General features: G+C 63.0%; 1 protein-coding gene across 5 annotated transcripts in view; it reads right to left on the bottom strand.

Annotated features, from left to right (window-relative positions):
- FGFR1 (fibroblast growth factor receptor 1) overlaps positions 1 to 1621 on the bottom strand; it is a 28811-nt gene extending 27190 nt beyond the window's left edge. For 4 of the 5 annotated variants that reach the window (XM_074852065.1, XM_074852060.1, XM_074852061.1 and 1 more), the window contains exon 1: positions 1410 to 1564. The gene's annotated coding sequence lies outside the window, so the exon portion shown is untranslated. Of the gene's footprint in view, positions 1 to 1409 lie in introns of all 5 variants that reach the window. The other variant, XM_074852063.1, reaches the window with a different exon arrangement.
- Between the last annotated feature and the right edge of the window lie 20928 nt (positions 1622 to 22549).

The following is a 22549-nucleotide window of genomic DNA, read 5'->3' as shown; positions in this document are numbered from 1 at the left end:
CCGAGTCCGGAGCCGACGGATGCGCGGAGGGGCTGCTCCCGCCTGCGCCCCGCCAGGGCAGGGACTATTTATTTTAATCCTCTCTGAGCAACACAACGAAAAGGCAACAGTGCATGCCAGCCACCACAGAGATTAAGGGAGGAAGTGCTCCTGTGCGGGGAAAATGGCTGCTAGCCAGGGCAGGGGGCCGCGGGGTCCAGGCTGCTGCAGCATCCCCGGGGCTGGGCAGGGGGGCTGCTCCCCCCGCACCCCCACTCCTCTGCACACACACTCGCACCCCGCTGGGCAGCACCCAGCGACCTCCGGCCACAGCAAATCGCCGCCCCCGCCGCAGCGCAACCCCCCGGCTGACCCTGGCTGGGACCCCCCCGGCAGAGCAGCGGCCTCCGAGCCCGTCCGAGCCGCAGGGCGAGGGTTTAAACATTGCCGGGGCCCCCCCGCCGGGCACCAGCCGTGACACCCGGGACACGAACCAACGACCCGGAATCGCCAGGCGGCTTCAGCGCTCCCCGGGGTAACTCCAACGCGCTCCCGCCTCGCACAAGGCAACCGCCTGCGACTGCGGCAAAACCCCCGACGCCCCCAAACACCGCAGCCAAAACCGCCCCCCGAAGCCCACCCCGGGGCTGGGGGGCTGCGTGTCGGCCCAGACACAAGCGACTGTCGCAGGCGTCGCCGGCCGCCGCGCTCCCCGCGCTCGCCACGGGCAAACGGGAGCGCTTGCAGAGACCGCACAGAGCTGGGCTGGGGGAGGCTCTCGGAGCCCCCCACCTCCCCGCCCGCAGCTCCCAAACACAAAGGGAAACCCGGAACGGACCGCGGGACTCCCAGCACCCCCATCCCCGGCGACCACCGCAACGCCCCAGGAGCCGAAATCCTCAACGAAACCAAACCCAGCTCCTTTTTCCATCTTTTTCTGGAAGCCGCGAGGCTCCCGCTCAGCAACTTTTCGGGAACAAGGGACCAGGCAGCGACTCGGAAATCAGCCCCCAGCCTCGCGGCCGGGCTCCCCACAGCCGGGGGGCGGCCGGGACTCCCGGGCCCCGAAGGACGGGCTCGGCCCCGCCGCCTTTCCAAACTGCCCCCCCCGGGGGCTGCAAACCGGGGACCCCGACACACGCACAGCGGACGACCCCGGTGTCCACAGACCGCCAGCGCCCACAAACCGGAGCCCCGCCCCCGGTACCCGCAAACCGAGGCCGCCGTCGAGCCGCCCCTCCACGGGCGCACCGGGGAGGGGGGGATGGGGTGGGGGGGTGGGGGTCCGGCCGCGGCGGAGCCCCCCTGGGACGGGGGGGTGTCCCCAGGTCCCCAATCGGTCCCCCGCCGCCATCCGGGCGGCGCAACAGAGCGATGCCCCGCGGTCCCGGCCCCGGCAGCCCCGGTCGGAGCGCGGCCGCCGTACTCACCGGAGCCCCGCGGTGCCCGCCGCTCCCGGGAACAATGGAGGGGAAGCCCCGGCTGGGGCGAGAGGCGCAGCCCCGCCGCCGCCGCGCTCACAGCGGCCGCCCCATGGCGGGGCCGGCCCCGAGGTGGCGGCGGGAGGCGCTCCCGGAGAGCGCGGCCGCCCCGACGGCCGCTGCCGTTCCCGCTGCCCGCCCCGCCGCGTCCCCGCCGTGCGCCCGCCGCCGCCGGACTGAGCCGCTCCCGCACCGCCCCGCCGCCTCCTCCCGGCTCCTCCCCCGCCAGCCTTCCTCCCACCCCCCTCCTCCTCCTCCTCCTCCTCAGCGGCCTGATGGGGCTTGTAGTCGCCACCGGGCCGTCCCCCCCCCCCCACCTCGGAGCCCCCCGCGGGCTGCGCTCCCGGCAGCCGCCCGCCGGTGGGGTCCCGGGGGCCCCCGCTGAGTTTTGCAGGCGGTTGTCACCCCCCGAAGCAGCCCAGGCCGCGCCGCGATGCTCCCGGGCGCAGCGGGGAAGCCTCGGGCCCCTCGGCGCAGGCAGGGGCCAAGGGGTCACCTGCACCCCGCTATTTTCCCTGCTCAGGGTGCAGGCAGCGGCGTGGGCAGAGCTGTGGGCAGAGGTGTGGGCAGCCGGAGCCCCCAGCCTAGTCCAGGCAAGGCCCCAGCGCACCCGCGTTCGGTGAGCGGAGTTTTAAGGGGTTGCCAGACCCAAATCCTTCCCGGAGCCCTCTGGGAGCCAGCGCTGCTGCTGTCCCTGCCCTTCCCGAGCCCTTCCCGGCCGTGTGCGTCGGGCAGCCTTGCACCGGGGTGTGGGGCGGGAACACAGGGCACCCCAAAAACTCTCTGGTGCACAGGCAGCACCTGCAGACCGGGGCCGCGCTGGGCCCCCGAGCCGGGGTCACGGTGGGGTATCGCCAGGCCAGAGAGCCCAGCCCGTCCCCTGTGCCCCCCGACACGGGAGCCCCGGTTTGTGCAGCCCAGACGAGCTCCCCCAAAGCCGGGTGGGCGCGGGGAGCGCGGGGGGCGCGGGGCGGTTCAGCCTCGGGGCGGGAAGCACAAGCACGGGAGCAGCCCCGAGCCTGAGCCAGTCAGGGCATCCCGGAATGAAGACGTCTCCGGCTGGCAGCGAGAGACCTGCGCGGGGCAATGTGCGAGTGATTAAGTTATAACGGGGAAGAGGACAGGCTGAATTAGCCCTGTCAGTCACCAGAGCTATATTTGAACCAAATGCTGGGCATCCATCTCCAGGAGCAGCCTCTCGCTGCTTCAGGCAACTGTTCAGCTCGCCATGCCAAGACCCGCTGAATATTTTCTTTCCAGGATGACAGATGTGGACGGGGAGAGGGGGGAAGGTAACACACCTGCTGGGATGCTCCTCTCCCCGCAAGCTGAAGCTCTCCCCTGCAGCAGAGCCCACCCCGGCCCCCGGCAAGCACGACCGCACCCCTGGGGCATCCTGGGCAGCCGCTCGCCCCCAGCCCCGCTTTCCTCTCCCCTCATCGCCCAGCGGCCGGGGGCCAGCCCACGCCGTGTCCCCCCCCCAGGCCAGGGGAGCTGCCCTGCACAGCAGCTCCGGGCCCTGCTCTCCCCCGGAGCAGCCGTGTCTCCCACCGAGCTTTTGTCCCAGATTTAGGAATGTCGGCCCTGAAACGGACCTCCTGGGACTGCACCCTGGTGATGGAAAGGGGACGGGCTCGCGCCTCTGCTGCTGCTCCTTGGGGGTGGTTTTCTGCTTGACTGCATCAACAGGACGCAAGTTCTTGGGCCTTTTTAAGTGAAGGTGTTTGCAAATGGCGGAAAATGGGGAAAGCCACCCCCTGCTCCCGGGAGGCTCGAGGATTCGGCCTCAGCATCGCATCGGGGCTCAGCGCAGGAGTGACCACAAGCTGTCACCATGTGGTGGCATAAGCAGAGAACGAGCAGGTCCTCCAGGAGGGACGGGGAGACGAGGCTCCCCCAGACCTGAGGGGGACTGCCAAGGTCTGAGGCCGAAGAGCAGTGGGACCCCAGGGACCACGCCGGAGCCCACGGCCTGCCCGTGCCTGCCGGGATGGGCAGGGGGCTGGGGGACTGTGCTCTGGCAGCACCAGCTCCTGCCAGCCCGTGGCCCTTCTCCTGGCCCGGGGCGGGTGAGGTGCTGGGCTCTCCCCCGCACACTCTTGCGTCGATGATGCGATTTTGACGCAACGCAGATGCTGATTTCACATGAACCTGGGCTTGTTTCAGTTTATCTGCAGCTAATCAAGAACAGGATTAAGAAAAACTTAAAGGAGGTCTCAGTTACCACAACAGCTGAACAACTGACCCTGCGTCAGGCAAATCCCCGGGGCAGCCTGCGAGCACCAGCCGCGGGGAGCAGCATCAAACCCGCAGGTTCGGCTCAGCCAGGGAGGTTCGTACCGTGCCGTGCTCAGCTCTGCTGCAGAAATCAGAGCGCTGACCCAGGGCTCTGCGCTGGTTTTGCAAATCCCACCTCAAACCCGAGGGGCAGCACGACTGGGGCATCTCACTGCCATGGGATCGCTCTGTCCAGGCTGGACAAGGAAGCCAGAGGAGGCCGTTGGGTGACAAGGGGAGGGGTACCTGGCCCACGGCTGACACGGGGCTGTCCCACTGCCGCTCCCCTGCTCTCTGCTCAGCCACTGCCTCTTCCAAAGAGCCCTGCAACCCCCAGGGCTGAGCCCCCTTCCTGCGCTGCCGGTGGGGATTGCTCCTGGTGTGGGAGCTGCAGATTCTTGACGAAAAAGAAATCCTTTCTGCCTGGGAGAGCGAAGGAGCTGCTCCCGGGAGGAGGCGAGGCCCACGGAGGCCATGGGAGATGTGTCCCCCTCTGCATCCCGTCTGCATCGCGGCAGAGGGGCTCTCGGCCTCGGGATGGTCCGGATCCTGCCTCCACGTGCGGTCCTGCCGTGGGCTGGCGGCTGTGCCCAGTCACCCACCTCCTTGGGAGAGCGACCGGGAAGGGGGGACATGCTGCGGGGCTGCCCTCACGCAGGAAAGAGCCAGGGAAAGAGAGAGGCTTTGCGAGGCTGGGGCTCGGAGGGTTTTGTCTTGGCTGTGGAAGAACAAAGGTGGTTGGGGAGCAGCTCCCCAGCGACTCTGCTCCTTTCACAGCCTCCCTGCAAGCTCCTGCGACGTGGGACCGAGCGCAGGGATGTAGCAGGACACGGACCATGTCCCATACCCGCAGAGGTTCGTACCCTCCGGGCTCCACGCTGAGCAGGGGGTGCCCGTCCTCCGCCGCCCACCCCCACGTGCCGGCTCCCAGCTGCGGCACCAAGAAGCAGCAAAACCCACCGCAGGGGTGAATCCGCACGATCCGGCACGGCCACGGCCGCGGCGATGCCGACGGGCACCAGCACAGCCCCCGGGCCAGGGCTGGGGGAGCAGCCCGTCCCCCCTCGCGGGTTTCCCCACCTCTCCAGAGTGGTTCTAGCGGGAACTGGAGTGTGAAGAGGGGGCACAGAAAGGGCTGAGCTGGAGGAGGGTCCCAGCACAATAGAGCGGCTCCCCCCTGACCTTGTGTTCCCAGCTAAAGATCTGCAGCTCTCCCCTCCTCCCCACTACAAAGGGGCTCTTTTCAGTCCCTAATTCTGCATTTAGAAAACAAAAGCAGATGCATCTAGTTTAGGTTTGGAGAGGGGGAGGCAAGAGCAAATGCTGAAGAACAAAGAGCTTTCCCTGACAGATCCGACTGACAAAGACTTTGTCAGCCCCGTCTCTCCCTGAAAGGGCCAGAGCACATCAGGGTGCGGGGCTCCTTGCCGGCAGCTGCCTGGCTTGTGGCTTCCAGCCCGCGTGAGGAAGAGGACGGCAGAGCACACATGTGCGCGGGCGCTGCTCCCGGGGGATGTGCAGCCTGCACACGTGTGTGCTCGTGTTAACGGGCGCAGCCGGGCCTCGGGACACCCACGTCCGTCCCCGAGGGCCAGCTGTGCCCATGCCACCCTCCCGCCCGATGCCCAGGACACGACCGCTGCCTTTCCCCCGCTCTCCGTGGGCAGGCGGGTTTGCTCAGCGCTCTGCAGAGCCTTCCAGGTGCGTTACCCGACCTCGGCAAACCGCTTCCCGCCAGCTGGAACGTCTGAGTCACGGAGAGCGACTCAGCCCCAAGGCCAGCGGCTTGCGGTCGGCAGCCGGGATGCACAGACCCGGGTTTGCCTAAGCCGTCTCGGAGGACTCGAGCCCCTCTCGAGGGCCAGCGGCCGGCCAGGCCACCCTGCCACTGGCCAGCAGGACCCTGCGGGGAGCTCTCAAAGCACCAACTTTCCCAGGGAAACGCGACACAGGAAAATCAACGACACCAGGGATAAAGCCTCAGCTCCCGGGCATGATTTGGAAGCAGAGCGCTGCCTTTTACAGGAAGGCCCCTCTCTCTCCCCTCCGCTCCAGCTCAATAAAGAGTTATTAGTGGCTCTGGCTGCAGCTACAGGCGCTGCCGGCGCTCAGCTGGGCTCCCGCAGCCCGGCCTGGCCAGGTCGGTGCCCGTGGGCTGGGCTGCAGCCAGTCCTGGCCACAGCGTCCCTGCCCGGGAGCATCTCGGGGTGCTGCCGCGCCAGGTAGAGCCCTGGCACAGGCAAAGCAGGGCCGCAGGCTGGGTCCCCAGCACCCTCCTCGTTCCAAGGGTTCTCTGCTATCAGCAGTGACCCAAACAGGCTTTTTCCTTCCTTGGCTGCATCTCAACAGCACCATAATAACCCCCGTCCGCTGCTACTTGGCTGCTCTTCTGACGGAGATGAAGGGAAACGCAGCCTTCATCACGCAGCCTGCCCAACTGCCTGAGCACCATCTCCCTGGCTGAGGAGAGGACCCGCACCAGGGCAGAGATGCTCAGGGCACCCAGGGTCACGCTGGGGTCTGCCCACAGAGGCGGCATTTAGGAGCCAGAGCTGTACCCAGCCAGCTTAGCCAAACCACCAAAACCATCCTGCCTTGCCTTCACAGGGCCCCAGCCCAGCTTTTTCAGCCGCTTCCCTGACATTAGTGCAGTATCTCATTTTAAATCACAGCCGATAGGAGCTCTCTGGGGCAGAGACGTGCCCTCGCAGGGAAGAGTGTCCTGGATGGATGGATCCACCTCGCAGCCTCCGCTCCGGGCAGGGCACGGCTCACCGAGACCCCTGTGCCAGGAGCTGGGCAGCCAGCTCCCCTACCCTGCAATTGTCAAGCACCAAGGAGCCCATTAAGACATCAGATGATATTTTATTGTCTGGAGACAGTTGCACGGCCGTGTTTGCAGCCAGGCCAGCAGTCAGGCGCGTCCCCAGGTTGGTGGCCCTCCAGGATGGGTTCCTGCTGCCACGCCAGGCTCCCTGGGGCAGGGGGAGAGGGGAGGTGGGGGAGAAGGATGCTTAGGGCTCTGCATCCCCTCGGGTGCTCCCGGCACAAAGCTGCAGCCTTCCCTGTGCTGCTCTTCTGCCAGAGCTGGCAGGTAAAGGAGGTGAAGGATGGAACCATCCACCTGAGAAACTGGTGGCCCGAGTGAGACCTGCGGGGTTGGGTTCACTGCCCCAGGCAGCTCTGGCAGGAGGTTCAGCCCCGCAGTAACTCGCTGTGGCAGATAATCCATCGCCGAGGGCCCGCAGCCTTGTCTCGCCTTCATCCCAAGGGGGAAGCTCTTTAATTTGCTGGGAGGCGAGTGGCGTGCGCGGATCACCCGTCTGCGAGGACGATTATTCACTGCAGTGTATCTCCTGTACCAGGCGGGCTTGACTTCTGGCCCCCAATTGATTTGCAGAGGGAAATTAATTACGTTTGTTTGACATTGCCCCCTCATGCTGAAGCCAAGCTGGTGTCTGAGCGTCACACGGGTTCACTCGCAGGGCTGTGATGTTTAATAAGCTGTCCCGGGGGACATCCAGCACTTCCCATTAGCTGCACTGATGCTCTGCTCGCCCCGAGGCTGCTCAGGCTCCGGGGAAGCGCCCGCACCCCCAGGCAGGCCCAGGGACCTGGGGATGGAGGGGATCAACCCTGGGCTGGCTCCCTGTGACAGGGAAAGGCAGAGGGCTCTGCGGGGCTGACATGATGTGGGGATGGTGCCCAGGACAGCCGGGGCAGGGACAGGGCACTGCTGGTCCCCTTGGCTCCACCTGAGAAAGTCTCCTGCTATCCCTGGGTCAGGCCTGAAAGATCTCCAGGGGTAGATGAAGGTGCTGAAGTCAGAGCAACAAGAGCAGCTGTCTCTGACTGTTATCTCGCCTTGGCAGGAGGAGGAAGCTCCCCAAAGCCAGTGCCTGTAATTTACAGCATTTACAGTGCGAGAGGCAAAGAGCAAAAGGCAAATCACTCGGGTGGATCCGCCCCGGCCCCTGAGGACGCGCTCCCTTACTGCACCCCTGCAGCAGCACCCACAGATCCCAGCCCTGGGCTGCTGCAGCCCCTCTCCTTGCTGGGATCTGGGGACACGGGAACTGTGGGGATCAGTGTGAGCTTCCCGGGGCAGCGAGCAGCCACAGAGACCCCTTCGGCTGCGGGATTTGTCTCTCCAGGTCCCGCAGTCCCATGTGGGCTGGGGCTGAGGATGGTGCTGGCTGCTCGTCCTCCCCAGGGCTGGACACATTTTGCCTTCTTGTTGCTGCAAAGATTCTGCCACTCGGATAATCTGATAATAGCGTTTTCTGCACACTGTCATTTAGGAGCCCAATGGCAGCTGCTTTCATCAGGAGAAAGGCTGTCATTATGTGTCATTACCCATGGGCTATGATTTTTCTCCCACTACCTAGAGCTGTTTTTCTCTTTCAAGCAATACTTGGATATTTATAGTGAAAAAAGCCACAGCTGGGAACAAAACAACCAAGATGAGGACTTTTCCCTGCAAGGGTATAAAGTGAAAGCAATGCAAAGCAAACTCTTAACAGGTCCAGAGCCTCGAAGGAAGGACCCAAGCAGCTGGGTCCTTGGGTCGTTTCCCAGGCCCCGATGAATGAGGGATCCAGTGGATCCACTCCCTAGAGCTGCTCTCACACGTGCTGCTTTGCAAAGCTCAGTGTAAGGCCGGGAGGCAGCGGGGCTGGCTGGGCTGGGAGGGAGGAAGGCCAGAGCGGGATGGAGGGGAGGTGGAGGCTGCACTGGTTGAAGTGCTCCACGGCACGGCCACGCTGCCTCCTCATCCTCCTCCACCTCACCCAGGACCTTGGATCCCCTGGATTTGGAAGCAAGGTGCTTGGTGCAGGGCTCCCCCATTGCCAGACATGGGGAAGAAGGGAGTTTTTTGGGAGTCTTTGCACCCTGAAGGCTGAGACACGGACACGGAGCAGCTCTGCACTGCCTGGGGTGGCAGCAGGGCACAGGGTGCAGGCAGCAGCCCCTGCCCAGCTGATCCAGGGCCAGGATCTCGCCGCGTTCAGGCAGCCTGGCACCCAGCCTGGCACCCGCCAGGCTCCGGGGGTCTGCAGCCCCTTCCAGCGGAGCTGCCTGGGCACAACTGAATTATTTCATAGCCGATTTTCCCTGGGCTCCCAGCACAGGCTGCTGGTCCCCTTTAACACGGGGAGTTTTATCCCAGTTTGCAGGCTGCTTCCTGTCTAGACAGCCCCGGAGAAGCCGCTGTATTTATAGAGCAGGGCAGAGAGCTGTGCCCGCTTGCTTTGCCAAACCCGCATGAGCCTGATGCTGCTGGTGAGGCCGGACGAAGATGCCTCCCACACGCTGGAAACAGGAGGAGGAAGAAGGCAAAGTAAACCACAGACCGACCCTAAACTCTCTAACCCCCTCCAGATTGCAAACAGCTCCTCCTGCCCGCCCGGCACCGCCGGGCTCCTCTCGCCCTTTCCAGAGCCAAGCTGCTCCATCCCTCCCTGGAGCAGCATCGCTCCCAAAGCAGGGCCAGGGTTCCCATCAGACCAACACGCTCTGCCCCTTCCCCACGCTGCTCCTCCCACCAAGCCCCCCTACACCACACACCTCCAGGGTCACACGCTCTCCCTGCTCCTGCAGCTCCTCGGGCTGCAGCCCAGCCCCGCGCCGGGGCCTGCAGGTGGGAAACGCTTCTCTGGGGCCAGAGGTGCTGGAAACCTCCACAGACACCTGAGGACCACGGCTGGGGCCAGAGGCTCTGTGCTGGGGGTGCCTCCAGCAGGGAGAAACACCCTGCCCCTGCTCACAGCAGAGCAATAAGCTAGAAGGAGCCCCTGGTGATGATATATTTTTTTTCCCAGCTCATTTCTTTCACCACCTGCTTTCAAAACCCTTCCTGCCTCGCTCACCCTGCCCTGACCACCCCACCAGCTGCAGCACCCCAGCCTCACCTTCCCCAGGTCCCTGGAGACCTGCCCAGACCCCCCCCCAACCCGAGCCAAGCTGCTGCACACGCCCAGGGTTGCTCCCAGCCAAGGGGAAGGAAGGTCCCCACACCAGTCCCGAGGCCAGTGAGGGACGAGTCCCCACTGCCCCTGGATCTCGCAGCTCCAGCCCTGACCGTCACCCCCGGGCACCCTGCAGGCAGCGAGGGGCTGGGGCTGCCCTCTCACATTTCCCATCCCTAGGGTGGGATGACAGGAGATGCAGGACATTGCTCCAGCCCACCACATCCCTGCCCTCACCTGCAGCACCCCAGGAAGGGCTCGGCCTGGTCCCTTCAGCCAGGGGCAACGGGGTCCCCAACTCTCCCCAGAGCCTCACCCTGATCAGCACTTTGTAAGGGCACCCAGAGCCCTGGGGCAAGTGGGATTTATAGAGAGAGCAAGAGCCACACAGGTGCCTAAAAGCTTCTTAAATTGGACTCTTATTGATTAATTCCTCAGAGCTTAATCTGCAGGGGTAGGAAGCATCCTCTGGTATGCTCAGCTGCAGTATTTGACTTTAAAATATTTACCCTTGTCTTTGCTGACGGGCTGTGATTTCCAAGAAGGCTTTAAAGCCTGTTTTAACCGTTTGGTGCTGGAGGACATGGGGCTCAGCAGATGGCCCTGACAGAGGCTTCTGGCCAGTTCTTGGGCAGCTCTTGCAGAGGGGTTTGGTGCCCAAAGGGTGGGAGGTCCCGCCCCGCTGCTGAGCACTGAGAAGGGGACACTGGGGGGACCCGGCCAGGCGGGCTGCAGAGCTGCGATGCATAAACCTAGATGATTCTGTGATTCTGTAAAGCCCCTTCGGTTTGCCCTGCCTCCGCCCGGGCAGCAGCTGGGGCTCCATGCACCAGGAATTAGAAGAACAGAAGCCGAACCGGGTTTCCAGGAAGCTTCCCTGTGATGGATTTATAGGCACGGTGCCCTTTTTACAGGAGTTCACGCTGAAAACAAGCTGCAGATGCTCTCCTTGGGGTCTCCAGCAATGAGCCCAGATTTACTGCTGCCGTCTCGCACCGGACGGCAGCTGTGCTCCGGGCCAGGGGGTCGGTGGCTGCTCCCACTTCTCCCAGTGCTGCAGCTACTGGGGACGGCTTCGCAGAGCCGAACCGCAGCCCCTCGCAGTGCCCGGGACAGTCTCCGTGTCCGTCCCCACGCTGGGACTGTGACCGCCGCTGCCGCCGGGTCCAGGCACCGGCACGGAGTACAAGGGTCTCTCTGTGTGGAGCCGACATGCCCGTGCCGGGGGGCAGAGGTTTTCCCTGTTGTTCCTGGGAGACCTCAAGGTCAGACGTTTGCAGGGAGAACGTGCCGGGCGGCTGCAGGGTCGGACTGGGCACGTTGAGGGGGGCCCTTGGCCCGGGGGTGTCTGTCTGCTCCTGTCAAAGGACCAAACGCAGGCTCCGTGCCAGGCTGCTCGCGGGGGAGGCAGGTGATGCTGCGGCCTCTCAAAATGCAAACCACGCTCGTGACGGCAGCCTGAGCGACGGGAGGGCCGACCCTGTTGCTGCGGGGTGTCAGCTCGGCTGCTGACCCGCTGCGGCCTCGTCTCCGGCAGCTCTGCGTGCCGGGCTGCGGCACTGCGGCTCTTCAGAAGCGGTGACCCCTGGCTATGCCCCGTTCAGTAATGAAGGCAAATTTATGCTGAATAATCATGCAAATCACTAGCCCAGGAGCCTGGAGGGGTGCCCAGGCAAGGGGCTCGCTCGCTTGAGCGTCTCTGGGCAAAACAATCCCTACCCTCTAGCTGGGTGATTCCAGCCCAGACAGTCCTCTCTCTATTTGTGCATTTTAACAACCTGCCGATGCCAAGTGGCCCAAACTGTCCTGTGGCCGCAGCCCTACGCGACGCTGGGGCACCCTGGTGACAGGGCATGAGGGGACAGCGGATTCCCACAGCTGCCCGGGGGCTTCGCTTCTCTGGAGTCACCGCTCCCCGCAGCCCTCCCTGCCCGGCTCCGGCCCTCCTCGGCCGTGGGGGCTCACCCAGTGCCCAGCCGTGGGGGTTCGGGTGTGTATGGACCCCGACGCTTGGAAGCTCTTCCCTGGAGCGCCTGGGAACAGGCTTCACCCCAAACCGGTACTTTCCACGCTCCGCAGGGCAGCCCCAGGCAGGGGGAAGTGCTGAGCTGCTGGCAACTCTCAGAGATCCCCCAGATGTGCAGTTTTGTCCCGTGCGCAGGCAGAGGCGGGGGAGAAGCTGCTGGAAGGGTCCCTCGAGCACGCCGAGTGCTGGGGCAGGGCTTGCAGAGTCCCCTGCCCGCCCCGTCGTAGCTCCGTCACCTCCATCCCTGTCAGCAGGCTACAAGGATGGATGAGGAAGGAGAGACCCCGAGGCTGGGGCCGGGAGCATCCCGCCTGCCCTGCCTGCAGAGCTGGCAGCGGGCTGGGTAGACGAAGGAGATTAGTGCTGGGATTGGAGGTGGTGTGAAAAATGACTCCCCTTCTCAACGGATAAAGCTGCTTTTCTCTCTTGTGCGCCGGGACCGCAGAAGCAGATTCAAAGTTTAATCCCTTCCGCCTGATCCTTCTCGTTAGACATAATGTAATTAACGGGACAGCGAGGAGCTGCAAAGCGGTTTGTGCCCCAGGGTCACGTCACAGAACAACAGGGCACCAACGGCCGCTGGGGCAGGGCAGCCAGCGGAGGAATTTGGGGGACCTGGCGCAGACGGAGCCTCGGCACAGAGGACACGCGGCGCGGGGGGCACCGGCCACCGCGGGCTGCGGGAGCTAAACGAGGAGCTGACCCTGTGCTCATTAAGAGGAGGATGTGGGGCTGCCCCTCAGAGCCACCTGCGAGCCCAAAGGCATCGCCCCCCCTGCCCCCATCCCGCTGCTGCATCCTGGCAAAGGGCTGGACCACCAAACCCTCCCGGGGCTGGGCTGGGGGTCCTGGCACCGAGGGCGCCTCGGGGGGGACGCAGTGCCCTCTCCCCACCTCCACCAAACCGGGGGGAAGGTCTGGACTCGGCAGGGAGTCCCCTGCCCCCTCCCCGGGCTGTCCCCATCGCACGGGCCCCTCCCCACCTGCCACCCGCCGACTCCGCTGGAATAAAAGGGCCCATTTATTTGAGACGTGCTAAATAACTCGGCGCGGCCGCGCTGGCCTGGCTGAAGGCACCCCTGGCTGTCCTCGGGAATGCTCCCGGGGTGCCAGCTCCAAAGGCAGCTGTGGTGGGCCTTAGATCTTTATGGCCAGTAAAGGGGTCCGTGGCTAATTTATGCCCCTCCTATAATTTACAGCCTCTTTACAGCTGCTGTAAAATGACCTATAAATCACGGGCAACATCATAGGCCAGAGACAAAGCCCCGGCATCGTCACCTGCCAGCTGGCCCCGAGCAGGGGGTGGTGGCTGTGTGGGGACGGAGAGGGGCCGAGCCTGTGGCAGGTACATCTGTGCTACAGCCAGGCACTGGGAGCGCTGGTCGGGGTTTATGGCTGCAACCTGGCGAGCGTGGCGAGAGGGGGGTGTCCGGAGGCGTTGCGACATGGGTCTTGTCTGCCTGCACCGTGACACGCGGTGCCTCTGGATGCTGCAGTCGCAGCCCCCGCGGTAGCTGTGGGTTTCCCGGCCGGGGCTCCCGGGGTGGCCCAGGGTGCAGGGCAGTGGGTTTGGTTCCGTGGCTGCAAAGCTGAGGCTGTTTGTCCCCTCGTCTGTGCAGCCTGGGCAGCGGCGTGGGCTCACGGCGAGCGCGCTGCCCCTCGGTTTGCAGCCCCGAGAAGGAGCGCAGGACCGGCCCGCGCAGCCCGGCGCTGCACGACCACCAAAGACCAGTGCTCGTCCCCACCCCCCCCGCCCTCTCGTCCAGCCCTGGCGCGCAGGGCCCGGGGCTGCGGCGCTCGTTAGCACCGCTCCTCATTTACTCGGATGCTCCGTTGGCTGGGGGCCAGCAGCTCCCCGTCCCCCCGGCGCTGCTCAGGATGAGGTCCCGGGGGCAGGGACAGCAGATGCGGTGTCGGGGGTCACTTGGGTCCTCGTGGGGACCGGGGTGGGACCGAAGGGAAACTCGGTGGCTTCGCGCGGAGGCGCTTGCGGAGGATTTTGCTCCCGGCGTGCTGCCGAAAGGGCTGACTCAAACGATGGTGGGGAGGAAGCAAAAACCCCCAAAGCCACGGCATCCGAGCGGGCAGGAGGTGGTTTGTGCTTGGGCCTGGCACAAAGGCTCTGAGCTCCGCTCTGCCGCTTCCCGCCGAGGCAGCAGCCTCTGTTGGCTTTGGCAGGGCCGGGGTTTCTGTTGCGCAAATCCCCGGGGAGGCCGGGGCTCAGCTGGCGGGGGTGTCGCGTTCCCGGCACAGTGGCTGCCTTTGTGCCCAGGTGTGAGGGCAGAGCAGGTGCTGCCGCCGCACCCCCCGTCCCGGGGGCGTTCGGCATTTGCGAACGTTAAACCTTCCCGGGGCCGGTGCTGTGCGAGCCCCGTCTGCCCCGGGGGCTTCGGGGTGCTGCGGTGCCCCTCGGGGAGGGGGGCTGGGGCAGGGGGTACCCGCAGCTCTGCCCCTCGCTGGGGCAGGTGCCGCACGGCCGGACGCAGCCGCTCCGTCCCGCGCCACCTCCGGTGTTTATTTAAACTTCCTCCGACCCCAACGGACGCTCCTATTTTTGCCGGGCGATGGGTCTGTGACCCCGGAGTGCAGCCACCGGGCTGGGCCCGTGTCCTCGGCTTGCACCTATGCTCTGCTCCTAAAAACCAGGCTTGGCACTGGTCCTCTCCTGGCCCAGGCTTTAAATAGCCACCTCGTGTCTCTGTATGTGAGTATTTATATATTTACAGGCACCAATTACAAACTACAAGAGTGCAGGAAAACACAGGTGGTATTTTTAGGTGACAAACGTCCTAAAGGGACAATGGCTCAAGTTTACATCTGGTGGCTGCTGCCCCGGGGAGGTTTAACCCCAGGTTGTATAAAGCAGCAGAGGATGGGGGGGTCTGTGGTGCTGGGGGGACAATCAGAGTGCCTGGAGTGGGACCGGCCCCCCTGCCCCTGCCCGCCCCTCCTGGCACCCAGCTTCCAGACTTGCTGACAGCTCCTGGGTGCCGCGATGCTGTCACCGAGCTGCAGCGTGACCACTGGGCTGGCCCGGGAGCGGGACCGGCACTGCCACCGAGGGGGTGGCACGGACCCCGAATGCACCCCCCGAATGCAGCCCCCGTGCCCGGCGCTGTGCGGGCGATGGAGCGGGTGATGCTGAGACCAGCAGCAGTGGGAGGAGGGGAGCGGTTTTGCTCTCAACTGCAAGACCACGGAAATATTGGGTGGGCAGGAGGGGGCTGCCCGGGGACGTGTCCGTCCTCTCCGGCCGCAGCAGAGCGCGATCCTGTCCGGTGCGGCGGGAAGCGGTGGGGAGCCGCAGGCCGGGGCCGGGGTTGCTGGGGTGAAGATGCTGGTAGGCATCTGGGGCTGGGCCACTGAGCACATTTCTGAAATGTTTGAGATTATTCTGGTTAAAAAACAACAAACCAGAAAGGGAAATTTTATCTGTGAGAGGGAATGTGAGGTTTCAGTAAAATAATCTGCAGATTTTCTGTCCTGCTTTGTTTTGACAAAAAGGCCGGGTCTGCGTGAAAACATCTCGTACCTGCGGCCGCCTCATCCCGCTGCGCCGGGAGCTACCGGAGCGCGGCTGATCAACCCCATCGGCCCTGGACGCTGCTGCCCCCGACTCAGCTCGGCTCGGATGCCCCGTGACGCCTCTTTTCCCCCCCCCGGCATTGCTGCTGCCCCCGGCACGGCGCAGCAATTATCTTTTGGTTACTGTGGCTTTGCGCAAACACTTGCACGGGGAGGCACCGCGGCTCTGAAGTGGCCACCAATGGGTTTGGTTCATGCAGCCCCCAGCCCCTGTGCGGCACCCAGGGGGGTTGTGGCCCCCCTAAAGCAGGTGCTGTGGGGGCGTGGGTCTGCTCTGGGAATGGCTGCACAGCCCAGCCCGCAGCAGGATTCATCAACGGCTGCGCCGCATGACGGCGGCTGCCGGGAGGGTCTCGGCGGAGCCGGGGCTGGGGCACAAGGTGAGGCCCCGTGCGGAGGCCGCAGCCTCGGGAAGGGCTGACTGATGGGCTGGATAATTTTTCAGCATCTTACATTTCATTTCACTGGGTTAGCAGATGCTCAGCCTGGCTTTCCCAGGCTGTAGGAAGAACCTGCCACCCTTCAGCCATGCCCCGCTCAACTCGGGCACAGGTAACACCCCTGGTCTCCTCTGGAGTGGTTTTTTTAATGCTGGGCGTTTTGCCTTTTGCCTCTTTAGGACAAAGGCTCCAGCGGTGCCAAGCCCATCCCTGCAGATGCTGCCCTGGGCACTTGGGAAGCAGCCACTTGGCTCCGGACCCTGGCAGTTCCAGGGGTGGGAAGTCGCCGGCCAAACCCGTTCCTGTCACGGCTGGGAACTGGCTGTGTGGCGCGGAGGAGGGTGATCCCCGCTCTGCCACCCCCTGGCACAGCCAGACCCGCTGCGAGGAGCTGAGGGTTTAGGGCTGGGGCTTGGGATGAACCCCAGCTTGGCCGCTCCTGCGCCCCAAGGGCTGGGAATGGGGATGTGCTGGGCAGAAATCCAGCACAGAGCAGCGTCACGCGTCCGCTGCCACCCTGCACCTGGTGACTGCCACCTCCCCCTCGGGGCGAGCTCTGCAGGGGCCTGGGGCTGGAGCCCTCCTCCACGTGGGTTCGTGGGCAGGATGGGGCCCCTCTGCCTTGATTTACGCCCAGGAGGAAGAAGCGTGCGCAGGGCGTTCATTGCAGGGATGTGCTTTCAGAGCAAAGCTCCTAATTACAAGGGCCGCTCCACACTGTAATTTAAGATGAACTCAACAGACACATCTCATTTGTGGCCGGGGACAGATTTAACCTGCAGGACGAGTGCCAGGAACCTGCCAGTCCTGCCCCTTCTGGATGCTGCTTCACTTGGCTGCGGAGAGCCGGGGCATTGGCACCCGCGAGCGGCAGCCGCCCCGGGGTGCAGCCGCTGCTCTGGGGGTTCTGGCGGTACCGAGGGACGACCCAGCTGGCTCTGCCAGGCCCGGTGGCTGCGGGCAGCGCTGGCTCTGCCTCTCCCCGGGACACTCCGGGGTTACGTGGAGGCAATGGGAGCGTGAGCTGTGCGGGGGGAGATCCTGCTGCTCTCCTTCCTCACCCTGGTCCGAAATAGAAATGCGAAAGAGGGATATAAGGGGAAAATGATGTCACAAAAGTTGCTGGAGGGACGGAGGGAAAATCAACAGGCGTGTTATTGGAAGCGAAGCCACCCAGAGTTTTCCAAGCAGCTCTTGCCAACAGAGAGCTCGCTGAAAAGTGGATACCACGCTGCAGCCCTGGCTCTCTGGGGTCTGCTTGCATATTCACTCTGTGGGGCTGCTCTTACCACTTGCTTTTGTTTGGCCTTTTCTGATGAATTATTTAGCAATTACGCTATCTGTCGCTCTGACACCTCCGGTACACGCAGAGTCTGGCAGATGGGCGCTGATGAGCTGACGTGTCCTGATCTCTGGGCTAGAAGGTCGCGGTTTCCAAAAGCAGAACCTGTTTTCTCTTCTCTGCTTTCTCTCTCACCAGCAGACAGCTGAAAACACTCTCTTTGCCCTGGAGCGTGACCCACGGTTCCGGGAACTTCTGCATTTCCCAGGTGAAGCTTCCCTTGGTTTCATCCCCGGGGGAGAAGGCAGGGCTGCCTGGGGCGGGGGGGTCCCGCAGGACCCTGCAGCTCCACGGCGCTGGCCCTGGGACCGATAGCCCCGGCTGGGCTGGGATGTGTCGAGCCGGGCTCGCTGGGCTGCTCCTAATGGGATCATCTCCCGCTAATGCACAGGGCGCTCCCAGACAGGCATCATCCCTGATGCTCACCAACTCATTAAATAGGAAAGAGGAAATTAAGAGTGAAAAGCACAGTCTGTGGGGAGGAAGGAGCCCACGGGAGGGGGGAGATGCTGCGCTTCTGTCTGCGGGAACTGCCGCAGAGGGAGCAGCAGCCAGTTCTGCAGCGCCAGCAGTAACACAAACAAATGCATCATTTACACGAAGCAAGTAAATCAGCCTCTCACACCTCTCCTCCCTTCCCGCCGCTGTGCTGGGGGGTCCATGTCTCAGGCTGCGGGATCAGGGCAGGCTGCAGCGCTGGTCTGGAAGATGCAGCTGTGGGGCGGCAAGAGCTTATTTCTTAGAAAGCCCGAATGAAATAGCATAGAAAATTGGGAAAAAAATCCACCCCAGCGCACCCAGAAAGCTGTAGAATCACCCCAGACGGGAGCCACCTTGCACTGAACAAGCACTGGTGTCCCGTGGGGGCCAAAAAGAGCTTCACAGTGAAGCGGGAGCGATGGGGAGAGGGTCTGTGGGCACAGACCACAGTGCAAGGGTCGATACGAGCGGTTAAACGCGCAGGTTTGCGCAGGCTTTTTCTATGCTGCCTGACAGATGCAGTCAGCCCCAGGAGCGCTCCTCCCCGGCGCTGGGCATGTCCCCACGGCCCCTCTGGTGCCACCCAGCACCCAGGGACCAGCCCGGGAAGCCATCCAGGAGATGCAAAAAGCTCTCCTCTGCCTCAGGGATCACCTGCGGTGGTGCCGAGAGCCTTGCAGGCAGGAGCAGGATGCCCCGAAGCCCTGCAGATGGGAGCTGGCACCTTGTCCTGGGGAGAAGGTGCATCTGGGGGCACATTGCCCTGCCAGGAGCTGGCATGTGGCCGTGCAGACCCCAGCCCGGGTCCATCTGCAGGCACTCAGCACTCTGGCCCTCGTCCAGGGAAGCACTTAATAGCATCTCTCTCTTTAAATACAGGAAATTCTTTGAAAATACTTAAAGCCCGTGGATTCACAGATTTGAAGACCAGAAACAGCCATGAGGTTGGTGTGCCCGAGCCAATGAGGTTGGTGTGGTCTCCTGCAGCCCCCCGTGCACCCCAACGCGCAGGGATGGAGATGGGGCTGCTCCCCATCCCTCCTCCCCTCATCATCCTCCCTCGTTGGTCCCCAGGCAAACCCTGAGTGCTGCCGGCTCTTGCTGTGACATCTTCTGCGCCGTCTGATTGAAGAGCTCTCCAGCACCCGGCGTTTTCTGCCCACAAAGGTACTTAGTCACCGCAATCAAGTCGGCACTTCATCTCCTCCTGATTAGCTGAGCAGACTGCGCTGGCTCGGCAGGTCTGCGGGGCAAGGGGGTGCCTGGACTAATCAGGCTGCGCACAGCACCCTGCGGACAGGCAGCACCCTGTGGAGATACCCCCCAGAACCCTGCAGAGATGCCCCCCAGCACTCTGTGGAGATGCCCCCAGCACCCCATGGAAATGCCCCCCAGGACCCGTGAAGATGCTCCTCAGCTCCCTGTGCTGATGCCCCGGTGATGCCGCTCTCTCCCTCTGCCCAGTGGGGGATGTTCGTTGGGTGCACGCCCGGTCGGGGGGTGTTGCTCAGCCTCCTGCCCGGGCCGAGGCACAGCTCGGAGCCTGCCCGCAGCCCCCGGACGCTGCAGAGCCCCCAGAACTGCTCGTATAAAGCAAATACCCTGCAGATAACAGGGAGCAGTTGCTAAGCAGAGGATGGGCTCGTTAAGGGTACAATTACAGCACAAATATTGCTTGTACTTTAGAGCTGCCTCCTCAGCTGTGGAGCTGGAGATAGCTCTGACCCCAGAAACACGGGGTCCCCCAGAACCCGCTCCCCGGGAGCCGGCAGCCCTCTGCCTCCCCCAGCCCCACCAGCGGGCAACGGCCGCGGCAAACCTCGGCAGCGTCAGGGAAGGGGCTGTGGGCTTCTCCAAACCGGAATTACTAAAAAGCAGGAAAGGTTTAAACCCTCCTCTCGGAACAAACGCAGGAGGCCTCCAGGTGCCACCGCCTACAAATCAGGGTGATTAGTGGGTTTATAAAGCTGGGGAGCATCGATCGGGGCTGGAGCGCTCAGGCATCACGCCGGGCAGCCAAGCCATGGAGCAGGCGGGGAGCTGCGTGCTGGCCTAAGGGACACTGATCTATCTGCAGAAACATCTGATTCGAGTGTTGCTGTGGGGTTTTTTGCTCTTCCAGAATTGTTAAATCAATCGCCCTGGCCTGGCGTCCCCGTCCCCAGGGTCCCACGCAGCCCGCTCCCGGCCCCACAGGGCTCTCCCCAGCCAGTGCTGCGGCAGCTGCTTTTGGGAATACGATACAGAAATGGCTGCTCCTCTCCAAGAAATGGGAGATTTGGGACTTTTATACTTTTAGACCAACTTTTCCTGCTGGAGAAAGGCCAGGGTCCCTTCGCTCTCCTGCAGGACACAGATACCCCGATGTACATATTTACATGTGCACATTCTCAAACATTTCAATGCACACATCTTTAAATATGTTTTTATTTAAAAAAAATCTTTATGTGCATGTTAAATAAGCTGCTGGCTGTGAACTGCAACAGCAGTGTAGGCAGTAGCAGTGGACTGGGCATTACCTCCTCTGTTGGGGTTATACTGGTACGAAGCTGGACCCTTTTTTGGAACGTGTTAAAGGGCTTTTTCCACAATGATGGGGCGATCTTTAACGACAGAACAGATGGCTCTTCTGGGGGAAGCTATTCAGTGGCGAAACGTGATATTTTCTAAGTGCCCAGCCCATTCGACACATCCCGGGTAGGGATGCAGCGTGCCCATGATGCCTTGGCCCCTCGGCTTCCTTCGGCCATGCCGGCTCGCCGCGGGCTGCCCGGAGAGCTCTGCCCGAGTGTTTTCCATGTAGAAACCACCACGTCGGTTCTATTCTACCCACGTGCCAGGTTGCACTGGTGTGGTTCTTTCCTGCACCCCAGTGGGAAGCCCTCAATGGGGCTATTGTGGGTCAGGGGTGGCTCCTCCTCCCCCCCAGCCCCGTCTCGGGACGGCGGAGCAGGGACCTTGTGCATGGCTGAACCCTGTCAAAGCTCGGAGCGACGCTGGGACCCTTTGGTGAGCACCGAGCGCATTACCTCAGTAGCACTATTTCCTTTCCTGAGGCCTAATTAGGGTCTGAAATCAAAAGCATAACGACCCTATTTCCTCTCGCTCAATGGAGCAGTAAGAAGTAGGAAAGGAGCTTTCTGGTGAAACTGCCCGGGTGAGCCACGTCACCAGAATCGCTGCTGCGCAGCCCGCGGTGGCAGAGCCGGCGGGGGCTTGTCCCGCCGTTTCTGAACAAGGTTTTCATCTTGACTGTGTTCAAACACCTAAATAAGGAGCAGGTTTCCCAACGCGACCCGGGCTGCTGCTGTTTGGAGTTGGAAGGAAACGGGGAAACTCTGCGCCGCTCTCAATGGGAACGGCTCTGTGCTAATGGCGCGCGGGAAACCTGAGCCCATCTGACCAGGAATTTGCTGGCAATAGCATAAAACAAAGGCTCTGTCCTGGGAAGTCAAAATGCCGGCAGAATTATTTAGATGAATACTTCAGATTGTCTTCAAGAGAGACACTCCGCGGCGACCGGCCCAGCAGCTTATGCAAAGAGCCATGCAAATGAGGCTGATAAATATGTAGTAGGTTGGAAAGGCGACAAAAGGTGTCTGGGCTCTGGCGGGAGGGCTGCGAACGCCGCACCGGCATATGGCCCGTCCCGGTGGGGGCTCGGCCCTCTGCTCCGCTGGAGCTTCGCTGCTCCCCGGGGGGGAAAGAGCATCTTCCACATCCCCGAGCGCTGCGGGGGGACGTGAGCACCCGCGGGGTGGTCCAGGCTCAGGTGCCCCTTCTCACCGGCCTCCCCGTCCTGCCGATGCCCCCGCTGCCGGAACATTTTGGATTTTGCTGCAGAGGAATTGCGCTGCCTCGAAACCCCACCTCAAGCCTCTCCTGCACAACAAAATGTCTGTCAAAAAACAGCTGGGGGTGGAGGAAAAAAATCAGGCAAACACCGACTGGATGCTGCAGGAAGATGCAGAAGCGGCTAAGAATAGAAATGCCTCCCCGGCCTCGCGTGGAGGGGCCGACTGCTGCCATCAGCAAGGGAATTCTTCACTTAACAGGTCCGCGGGGAGCAATCGTGCAGGCGAGCGACAGAGCTATTAGGAGGAAATGCACTGCTGGCTGAGCCGAGCAATGCCAGGTTCCCTTCTTTATTCCTTCCAGTAATCTGTTAAAAGAACTGGAATAAATCAATAGCCGCATGCTTGATCTCCCCCTCCTGCTCCGCGCTCGGTAGCGGCTCCCACAGCCAGGAGGGCCGAGGCCAGCTCTGCGGGCACGGTGCTGCCCGGGCACCGGCAGCGGCTCCTGCCCGAGCGCTCCTGAGGCTCCGGGGGGCTGCGGGGGGAGAGGGGCCACATCCAGCAACCCCCCCGGGGTGCTCTGGGCGTGCTGCAGCCGCTGCCGCCTGCTTGGTGCCCGGCGAGGGGCCCTGCGCTGCCTCGGCCGAACCAGCCCTTTGCCAGGCGAGACGGTTCCTCCACTCACAGGGCTCTTTGACAAAAATAAAAAGGAAAAATACCGCCTCTCAGGAGCTGATGGCTTCCAAGCTGAAAGCAAAGCCAAGCCTGGGGTGGGTCAGGACGGGGACCCAAGCGTCCTAATTCCCACCCTCCCTTTCACCCACCGGGAGATGTGTCCCGCGCGGCCGCCCTGCTGTCGGCTCTGCGGCATGGCCCGCGCCGGGGACCCGCCTGCTCCTGCCGAAAGCTTTTCATTCAGGGAGCTGAAATGAAGGCGCATCCACAATAATTCCTGACTTTTTCCCTCTTGGAAATGCCTTGTAAATCCTGACGTCACTTGGCAGAAAAGAAGATCGTGTTTTATTGTGCTACACCCCAAGCATCTCCCTGGGAATGGGAACATTTAGGACGGCCAGAGCGTCTGTTAGCTCACGACGGCAGACACAGATCTGCTGGGGTCAGCAGCCCCTCTCCTTTCACGCCTGCCCATGTTTTTGTTGCATTACGGGAGGA

This window comes from Strix uralensis, chromosome 28 (assembly GCF_047716275.1).
Source record: "Strix uralensis isolate ZFMK-TIS-50842 chromosome 28, bStrUra1, whole genome shotgun sequence".
NCBI lineage: Eukaryota > Metazoa > Chordata > Aves > Strigiformes > Strigidae > Strix > Strix uralensis.
This window is presented reverse-complemented; position numbering and strand designations above follow the sequence as displayed.